General features: G+C 39.2%; 1 pseudogene; it reads left to right on the top strand.

Annotated features, from left to right (window-relative positions):
- Positions 1–5,180: 5,180 nt before the first annotated feature.
- LOC110314868 lies at positions 5,181–10,633 on the top strand (annotated as a pseudogene).
- The last annotated feature ends 696 nt before the right edge of the window (positions 10,634–11,329 follow it).

Below are 11,329 nucleotides of genomic sequence, written 5' to 3'. Positions count from 1 at the left end.
GGATTGTCCACACATTTGCCTCCAAACCATAACAATAAAGAACTCTTGTTTACACTCATCTTGATAGCAAAGAACAGGCACCTAACAAGGGGCTCAAGGTGGCATTATAGGGTCACTACCAATAATAAGGCATGCTGTTAACTGGAATATTGGACCATAAAGTGTGTTTCAACTTGTAAAAAGTAATTCTTGAGAGTATAATTCAATCATATCATTCTTCTTTCTCCCTGCAAATAAGTCTGAAACCCTGGGACAAATGGCTGAGGAGCTTATTTAGCAAATCACAGCAGCCCAGGCTGTCAGCAGACCTCAGTCCCTACCTATTATGTCATATTGCTGGCATCCCTCACCCTCTAACCCAGGGGTAGGGCTGCCCTTCACCCAGCTGCTATTCCTTATGCAATCCAACCTTTTTGGTTACCTGTTTTGTTTTGTTTTTTGTTTTTTGTTTTTTTTCGAGAAAGGGTTTCTCTATGTAGCCTTGGCTGTCCTGGAACTCAGAGATCCGCCTGCCTCTGCCTCCCAAGTGCTGGGATTAAAGGCACTCGCCACCTCACCTGGTCTGGTTAGTTGTTTTGTTTTTGTTTTTATTTTACCTGTCACTAATCATCTTGAGCTCTCTGTCTGGATCCTGCTTCTCTCCTTCTCTCCAAATGATTGGAGTCATGTTCACTTTGTACTCTGCTCTCCTATATATTCCTGACTTCCATTATTTTCTCTCTTTCATGTATATTAAACTTTCTACTCCACCATACATATGAGCAGTCATGTCCTTTAAATTTTCTTTTCTTTGTTTTTTTCCGTTATTCACCTCCCATTAACCACATCTTGTTATAAAATGCATAGGCACTTTTTCTCTTAACTATTGCTACTGTTCTAATGTGACTGCAATTTGACTACAGGACTTCCCAACTATGAAGCAGACATGGCTGTACTGACCATGGCATGTGTAAAGGAATATGTAACCAAAGGACCCTGTGCCTGGGAAAAGGAAAACAAGTGCTCTGGGAGACTGGAACATTCTATTAAATGCAAACTCTCTAGACCAGGGCTTTGTCCGCACATAGAGTGGAAAGGCAGATCTGGAAAGGCTTCAGTTGTCTGAGGCATTTGCTCGCTGATCCCCCAGTAGAGGGGCTGCAACTGGCATGAGGCCTATCTGAGTTTTGTAAACTAATGAGGGACTCTGGGCAGGCCTAAGAATCAGGCCCACCAGTGGAAGGTAGCTTGCAGGTTCTTTCCAGGATTCTCCTCAGATGCATCTGTGGCAAGCTGGGAGGGAGACCTCAAGCCATGCCATGCTGAGACTGAGATGGACTGTGGATCAGACTATGGATTGATTGGTTCATGTGGGGATCTGAGCAGAGGCCTCTGACCTTCCTGAGCCTGAATTCCAGTGGGAGGGGGCGCTATAGAGCACTGGTAGTGGAAGGCTGTGGTGCATATACTGCGATTATCCAGTGTGTACACACAAGCATTGCTTTTCATTTGTAGTAGGAAGACATTGGAAGAATGAAGGTCTGGTTTCTAGAATTTCAGAAACATCCACATTCAGTTATGTGGGACGAATACTTTAGGAATTAGTAGAAAGAAGGTGATAGGAGTCATCCTTCAGTAGAGTTATATTAGAATCCTCTTACCTTTCTCCTGCCTCCACTTACAATGGTATTCCCGGAAATTCAGCTCCAGAGTACAAAAGGCGTTTCTAAGATGCATAACTTCTCAGGTGTGAGTGATGTTGGGTAGGTGGATAAGACAGATTGCACATCTTGTGATATAATCCATGTGGCAGGCAGCACACATTAAATTATTTTTCAACATTGTTTTCTGTGGGGGCTTCAGTGGGGCTAGTTTTACCTGAAATCACAAGGGGTCATGAGGGGTTGCAGAGCCATAGCCCATCTTTCTGATCACCTTCATTTACAGAGAGAACTCTAGAACATGGGGAGTTTGAAAGACAGATCAGCAGTTGCTGGAGGAACAGATATATAACACTTTAGGGGTAACTTTGAGGTATTGTTATCAGAGTCATGAATTCTCTGTTTATGTAATTTCTTTATACATACAATCACAGGTAACATTGGTCAAGTTCAATTTTTCCTAGAGTAGTTTCATTAGGTATTTTGATGAAAACTTGAATACCACTTTAGGCTTATGTTTTTGGCTTTTTCTCTGCTTTCCCGCATTCTTTCACAAATTTTGTACACATTTTTGATTATGGTATCTTTGTTATAAGTATAGAATTTACACAGGACCAATGTGTATACTATTTTTTTAAAATACTATCGAGCATTATGAGTTTTCTCACATGACGTACAGCCTTGGAAAAAACTTTCCTGTTACAAAGTTTTGCAATGTTTAGATTTAAAATTATCTTTGTCCTGTGTAACCATTCCTTGTATTGTACCTTCACTGTCTGAGATTCTCCCAACCATCTCTATTCTGTGGGTGAACCTTGACTATTTAGTTCCTCTTTGCAGTCCCAAAAACGTGACTTACAGAAATCCCTTAGTTTTTGCTTTCTTTTATATAATTATTCTTCTTTTACTCATAAAATTCTTTCATTTACGTTCCAAATGTTGTCCCCTTTTCCATTCCCGCCTCCTAGAATTTTCATCCCATCCCACTCCTTTGCTTCTGAGAAGGTGCTCCCCCACATAAACATCTACCCTCGCCACCACCTTACCGATTAAAGATTTGCTCCTGGATGTAATTTCATGTAATTTAAAAGTATTGTATTTGGAAATGCAAACAAAGTAAAGAGGGGCATCATTTCAGAATACTTGAATAGATTGTTGATACTTGTCATGTTTTTCTCTAGAAAAATATAATTTTTCCTTTTTTATTTATTAAGTTATTTCATTTATTTACATTCCAAATGTTGCCCTACTTAGTGGTCTCCCCTCCCAGAGTCCTTCACCCCATCCAGTCTAGCCTTTTCCTCTGAGAGGAGGCTCCTCCACTCACATATAGCCTCTGTACCTGCCCACCCCACCTCATTCTCCGAACATATCCCCCTTCGCTGGGGCATCAAGTCTCTACTGGATTGGATGCATCCACTCCTATTGAGTCCAGACCAGGCAGTCCTCTGGTAAATATGTGTCTGGGGTCAGGGAGCAGCCCATGTATGCTCTTTGTTGTTGTCTTAGTCTCTGGGAACTCTGAGGGTTCCGGGTTAGTTGATACTGTTGTTCTTTCTGTCGGGTTATCATCCCCTTCTACTTTTCCCGTTCTGGCCCTAACTCTTCCATCATGGTCCCCGACCTCAATCCAATGGAGTATCTGCATCTGTCTCAGGTACCCTGCTGCTAGAGCTTCTCAGAGGACAACCATGATAGATGGGTTCCTGTCTATAAACATCACATAGCAGCAATAATAGTGTCAGGGTTTGGTTCCTGCCCATGGGAGGGATCCCAATTTCGTTAGGTCACTAAAAAACCTTTCCTTCCGTCTCTGTTCCATTTTGTCACTGCATAGCTGGGTCAAAAAGTGTGAAGGTAAGTCAGTGCCTCCATCTCAACACTGGTGACCCTGGCTCTGGACTGGAGTTGGTCATTTCAGGTTCCCTATGCCCACTGTTTTGCATTTTTATCCTGGAAGCCTCTCACATCCCACATCTCTGAGGCATTGAGCCACTAAAAACAAGGACCTCATGAATTTGTAGGCTAATAGATGGAATTAGAAACTATCATCCTGAGGGAGTAAAGCCAGATCTAAAGGATATGTAGGTCATGTACTCGTTGATAAGTGGATATTAGCCCAACATTACAGAATATCCATGATACAACTTACAAACAGTGTGAAGATTAACAAGAAGGAAGGCCCAATGAGGATGCTTCAATCCCACTTCGAAAGGGGAACAAGTAAATCATGGAAGGCAGAGGGAAGGATCAGGGTAGGAGAGGAAAGAAAAATGGGAAAAAGGGGTCAGGATCAGTTATAGGGGGAAGAGGGGAAAATGGGGTCAGCATCAGTTATAGGGGGAAGATAGGAAAGAAGCCCACAGGGCCAGGAGAATGAATGGACATTTGCGAGGACATGGTTTGGTGGGTCAGGGGAACCTCTATTTTGTGCTTTCCTTATATTTCTGTCTCCATTTATATGTCATAAGTGTTATATTTTCTTAAACTGTTTAGTTTTTTTTTTTTTTTTTTTTTTGCTTTACTTACAGAATTGCTTGGTCTTGTCCAGTTGTTTGATTGTGTTTTCCTGCATTTATTCATTTCCCTTTGAAGAACTTCTATCACCTTCATACAGTTGCTTTTGAAGGTCTTTTTCTTGTGCTTTAAGTTAGGTTGGAATATTCAGGACATGCAGTTGGAGATTAGCTTTGTTCTACTGGTGACATATTTTCCTGGCTGTCATGTATTGTGTTCCTAAGTTGGTGTCTAGTCATCTAGATTAGTGGTCTTCATAGGCCTACTGCTGATTTTTAGGTTGTCTTCTTTTGGTGAGAGTTTTGATCCTGGGTTTCTGTTGGCTCTCTGACTTTTCAGAGAGTGTGTTGGCTGAGTATGGCCTCAGTTACTTATCTGTTTTGTGGGTGTGTTCAAGAGGGAATGTTTGCTGGTTTGGGAGGTTGGGGGAAGAAGACTCAAGGAAACAATGATCTTAGCAATCTTGACAGACACTTGGCAGAAGATAGGGGAAGCTGCATTTTGTGTTCTAGTCCAGTGCTATGGAAAACTGAAAATTGCATCTAAGGTAACTGGCAGATCTATGGACAGCCTAAGTGGTCTTCTGGCAAGCATAGCACATGGTTGAGAAGGTGTTTCTTTCTGATTAGGGGCTGGGACACAGAGATGGGGCAGAAAAAGAAGGGCATTTGAGGATTATCTGTGGTATTTATTGGAACCATGGTAACTGGAACAGGAAGCTTTCCCAGATATTGAGTTGTGGTGCTTTAGTAACTAAGAGATTTTCACCATTAATATGAGGGCCATTGCTCCTCATTTGCAGCCTAAGAAGGTNCCCTAAGAGTAATAATCCCTTCTGCTCTGCCTTCAACTAATGGAAGGAGTTGGCAGAGTGATACCTACTGCCAGGATGGAACTACACATAAAACCTGCTACAGCTATGGTACACGTGTGGCATGTTCCATCCCAATTGAGGAGCCAAATTTCTCAGGCTCACCNATATTGTGCTGGTTCTGGAAACAAGGAAGTTGTGAAATTATGGTCATGGATTCTTCCTTTCTAGTTTCAGTTCAGGACTATTCCAGCCTTCTATATTGTCAGAGTCGCAGCCCCAGTGAAGATGCTGTGAGTGTTCATGTTATGAAGCTGTGCAGATGATGTCTAGCTGTATTTTGAGACCACAAGATGTTGAGATACCTATGGTATGTGTAGTGGCTATTCCTGGTTGTCAACTTGACTATATTTGAAATGAACTACAATCCAGAATTGGAAGGCTCACCAGTGGACCTAATCTGGAGACTGGGAGATAGAAGTTTCTGATCTGGATCTTGGTATGGAGATCTTGAGACACAGTGGTGATTGAATCCAGAAGATTAAGACAGGGAGATCTCCGAGTCCAAGGTCATCTGGGATTAAAGGTGTGGTGGCACACACCTTTAATCTGGGCTACACCTTCTGCTGGGGACCATATAAGCACATTGGAAGAAGGGAGTCTGGCTCTCGCTCTTTCGCCTTCTTGTGGTGTGGGACTCAGCAACTGCTAGATCCTTGGACTTCCATTCACAGCTACTACTGAACCATTGTTGGGATTTGGACTGCAGACTGTAAGTCATCAATAAATTCCTTTACTATATAGAGACTATCTGCAAGTTCTGTGACTCTAGAGAACCCTGACTAATACAGTATGAGAATCTGCCATGGAGAGATGCATATCGGGAGTGGAAGTACCGAAACAGATGTAGGGGAAGTAGCAGGGATAGAGCCATTTAAGCACTTTGAAACTGAATCCCCCTGTGGCTGGGACAGAGCTATAGGATTTAGTGTTTGCCTGTTGGGTTTCTTGCCATGGTCCAATGTACACAATCCTCCATATTGGAACAGAAAGGGTTGTTTATGCCATTGTATATTTGAAAGATATAATTTGTTTCCTGGTTTTAACACGTGTGGCAGTCACAAGATTGTTTTGAGTGTCAAAGGAGTCTTTGGAAGTTTGAACAGGGCATGGGCTGTTATAGACATTGAATTTAGACAAATATATTTTCATGAATCTATAGTGACCAGAGTCACCATGTACTCAATACGTTCAAATATGTCTACTATGTTGCGGTTGAAAGTTATCAGTCAGCTTCTTTCTTCTGCCATCATATCCTCATCATTATAGACTCTATTCCTAGTTCATATAAGACACAATAGAAGCAACTGTTATTCAGTGCTGAGGTACTTCACTGATATTTTTATATTTTTGGTGTTCTTGTTTTTGTTTTTGATTTTGAATGCAACTTATCCCCGCGTGGCCCTGGTTGTCCTGAAATTAGGTTTGCAGACCAGGCAGCATTTGAATTTAGTGATCTTCCTGCCTCTCTCTGCAGAGTGCTGGGATTAGATGTGGACCAAAATGTTTGGCTTGTTTTGTTTTTATATTATTAGCTGATTTGCTTGGAATGCAAGTTTTGTATATACATGCATATGCTGATGTGCTGAACTTCAGGCTCACTCAATTTTGAAACTTGACAGACATTATATTATATTTCTCAGGATGTCATATGATTACTATTACATGGATGTTCCATTGGATTGTGGGTGTGTGACATTATTACTACTCGTGAGATTTGTTTTGAATTTTTGAATGAATATGAGTATTTTCCCTGTATGCATGAATACGTGTANCTTGTGTAACTGATGCTCACAGTAGGCAGAAGATGGCCTAACAACTCCTGAACTTGGTCCAGTAGACAGTTATGCACCTCCATGTAAATATTGGTAATTTGCTCCAATTATTTGCAACACAAGAAATAGCCGGGGTGAGCCTCCTCTCCCTCACTATGTTGCTAATTCATGATCAAGACTTAAATAGCTAATATTTTCTTGTTTTCTTTTTTCTTGCTGATATTTTAATCTGCCCATTTGTAAATGTTTAAATATGCATACCTTTTATTAAGCTCTTATTAATTTTACTGTTGAAACTGGGTCACTTGAGGCTTTGGAAGATGAATACAGACCTGCAGTGAATGTATAATTCTGTGTAGGAACTTCAGTGAAGACCTCTGAGGTCTTTTTTGTTTCTTTGTTTGATTGATTTTTACAAGGGAGTTAGCGTCTTAATATGTACCTGTGTAATATGTACCTGTTCATGTCGTGGAACTCATGGCATAAACCAGGATTATCCTACCATTCAAGGACATACATCTGGGTCTGCCTCCTGAGTGTTGGGATTCAAGACACAAGTAATACAGCCAGCATGCTCACCATTTTCTTAGTAATTATTAATACATTTTATCTAATGTGTGCTCGCTACTGTTGAACTGTATACTTGTGGGTTTATGTCTATTAATTACCACTTTCTCACAAGGTTTTATCCTCTTCAAGGGATGCAGAAATGACANAGGTGAAGCTCATTCATTATTCAGTTTGCTTCTAAAATGCCTTGATTACATTAAGGTGTTTGTGTCAGGAATTAAGTGCAGGAATTACAAGAATGATATGACTATATTCTAAATGAAGTATGCATTTACAGTGTTCTCAGTAATNTGTTTTCTTNTGTACACATACATGGGATATTTTAGGGTAGAGTGACCTATGATGATGTGCATGTGAACTTCACTCGGGAAGAGTGGGCTTTGCTGGATCCTTCTCAGAAGAGTCTCTACAGAGANGTGATGCTGGAGACCTATAGGAATCTCGCTGCTGTAGGTAAGATAGCGAATATCCTTTCACTTTTTAAAATGTCTATACAACTGTTTCCTTGTTATTTTTATTTGTTCTTGTAATTTCCGTTAAGAATGAGGAAGAATGAGGTGAATTCATCAGGCTTGGTTGTAAAGTTCACTGAAGTTAGTAACTTAAACTTTACTAATTTCCAATAGTATAACATATGGTCTCTATGTTTTAGGCTATGTTTGGGAAGACNATAATATGGAAGAACATTTTCAAATTTCTAGAAGATATGGAAGGTAATTTTCATGTGCAAATTGATAAGAATATGCCTTGGAAGCACTGTTTTAAGTTATGGATGATTACTAAATTATGATAAACCGTGTATGTCAGTGCCAGGTATCTATTTTCTGTTTTTAAACCATTCCTCTAAGTACAAAAACAAACAAACAATGAGTTAACACATTTACCCTTTAAATCCTAGCCCAATAGATCTATGCTGAAGAACTGCCAGTGTGTTTAGTCTCCTACCATTTAGACACTGAAAAATACACACATGGAATAGGTGATAAATTTATGTCCAAAACCTTCTAATAAGTATTTAATCCATACTAAAGTTCATGTCAGTCATATACCTGTAAAAACATTGCTAAGTTTAGTAAGATGAGCAGTATATGATAGTCAAGAATGTTGTTGTGGAGAAACCTTAATCCCTATAACAAAATTGAACTATCAAGCTGTTAGTTCATTGGAAGCCTTTACTTGCTATTCTTTTAATAGAGATGTCATATGGTACAATGGATATAAGCCATGGGGCAATAGGAATATATTAAAAGAAGCAACAAACCTCTGTTATCTTCCAGCACAATTAGAAGATATGTAGAACTCCCCACTTTGGGTAGGCTTTTCAAAATGTGCTACAAGTTTACCAATAATTCACTTTCCAACTATATTGTGGATATCTACAAACTAATACTGTGGACTATCTTTGTGAATATTAGGAATTCTTATATTTGCCTTGGTTCACTTTGCAAATGTAGTATTACTTTCACAGTCGCAAAATTTATGTGTTCAATCAGTGTGGTAAAGTTCTTCCTGTTCTATGCAGATATATGAACCACCTCTTATAGTAGAAAGGTACTGTAAATATAAGCTATGTAATCAATGCTCTTCTTAGTCCAAGAATCCTCAAAGATACAAAATAATCCATAATGAATGGGAACTCCATGATTTTAAACAAAGTGATAATACATTAAAATCAGCTTGTTCTTTACAATTATACCAAATTATAAAACATATTCATACAAATGNAAAGATTCATCAATGTAATGATGTGAGAAAGCTTTCACATGTGCCAATTGTCTTTGCAGGCATGAAAGAANTCATACTGAACAGCAACTCCCTGAGTTTATTCAATGTGATAAAGCCTTTGCATTTCAGAGTCATANCCAAAGACAANAAAGAATTCATATTGCAGAGAAACCCTATGAAGGTGTCCAACATTGTGAAGCCCTTGCATNTCAGAGTAGTNTCCAAATACATAAAACAACACTTGCTGGAGAGAAAACCTATGAGTGTAACCNATGTGATAAAGCCTTTGCAGGTCAAAGTGGTCTCCTGTATCATAAAAAATCACATACTGGAAAGAAACCCTTTGAATGTAACCTATGTGGTAAAACTTTTGCTCGAAATGCTCAACTCCTACGACATAAAAGAGTACACACTGGANAGAAACCCTATGAATGCAATCAATGTGATAAAGCCTCTGTATGTCATATTCGCCCTCTGTATCATAAAAGAAGACATGTTGGAGAGATCCCACATGAATGTAATGAATGCGGTAAATCCTTTGTATATCACAGTTCTATTAAACAACATAAAAGAACACATACTGGAGAAAAACCCTTTGAATGTAACCAATGTGGTAATGCCTTTGCAAGAAAGAGTCATGTCCTAAGACATAAAAGAATACATACTGGTGAGAAACCTTATAAGTGTAACCAGTGTGGCAAAGACTTTTCACGTCACAGTTCTCTTCAAAGGCACAAACGTGTTCATACAGGAGAGAAACCTTATGAATGTAATCAGTGTGGTAATGCCTTTTCATGTCTAAGTAATCTCCGAAAACATGAAAGAACACATACAGGAGAGAAGCCCTATGAATGCAATCAATGTGATAAAGTTTTTGCAACGAAAAGTTCTCTCGTGTATCATAAAAGAAAACATACTGGAGAGAGACCATATGAATGCAATGAATGTGGCAAATCCTTCTCACATCACAGTCATTTTCAAATGCATAAAAGAACACATACTGGAGAGAAACCCTTTGAATGCAACCAATGTGGTAAAAGCTTTGCACGAAACAGTCATCTGTTACAACATAAAAGAGCACACACTGGAGAAAAACCCTATGAATGTAAGCGTTGCGGCAAAGCCTTTGCATATTATAATAATNTCCAAGACCATAATAGAANACATACTGGAGAGAAACCTTATGAATGCAATCANTGTGATAAAGCCTNTTCATCTCTAAGTAGTCTCCTGCATCATAAACGAACACATAACANATACAGGAGAGAAANCCTTTNAATATAATCAATNTGTTAAAGCCTTTCCAAATCAATGTANTNCCCAAATANATAAAACAACACATACTGGNGAGAAACNATTTGAATCTAAACAATGTGGTAAAGCCCTTGCATATCATGGTCATCTTTGAATACATGAAAGAACATCTACTGGATAGAGAGATTTTGAATGCAAGCAGTGAAGCCTTTGCACATTTCTGTAGTCTTCATCATCATGGAAGAATCCATACTGGAAAGAAACTGAATGTACTTAGTATGGTAAAGCCTTTTCAAATCTCACAAGTCCTCATTATCATGAAAGAAACCCTATGAGTGTATTCAGTATGTTTAAGCCATGGTTTTTATGAACAAAAGATGCATAATTGAAGCTGGTCCACTATTTGGAAGTCTCCAGCTAGTCTACGGCCTATAAATTTGACCTTAGATTCATCTTATGATTCAATTGATGCTGATGGCATAAATGCAATTTTTAGGACATGTTTCTTTTGCTTATTCCCGAGATTTGCATACCATGGTCCATTTCTTATTTTGGGAGGCTACTGAATTTTTGAGTTAGTCTTGTATCCAGACAGTTTATTGGCATTGCTTATCATCTGTGGTTCCCTGGTAGAATTGTGGATCACTTATGTATGCTATCTTACCATCTGTGAGTAGGGATACTTTGATTACTTCCTTAACAATTTATGTTCCCTGTGTATCCTTTAGTTGTCTTATTGCCCTAGGTAGAAATCCAAGGACTGTGTTGAATGGATATGGAGAGAGTGGACAACCTTGTCTTGTCCCTGATTTCAGTGGAATTGAATTAAGTTCCTCTCCATTTAATTTGATGTTGGCTNTTGGTTTGCTGCGTACTGCTTTTGTTATGTTTACCAGTGCACCTTGTACCCTACTCTCTCCAAATCTTTTCACATGAAGGGGTGTTNGATATTCTCAAAGGCCTTTCAACATCTACTG

This window comes from Mus pahari, unplaced genomic scaffold (assembly GCF_900095145.1).
Source record: "Mus pahari unplaced genomic scaffold, PAHARI_EIJ_v1.1 scaffold_13146_1, whole genome shotgun sequence".
NCBI classification, from domain to species: Eukaryota; Metazoa; Chordata; class Mammalia; order Rodentia; family Muridae; genus Mus; species Mus pahari.
This window is presented reverse-complemented; position numbering and strand designations above follow the sequence as displayed.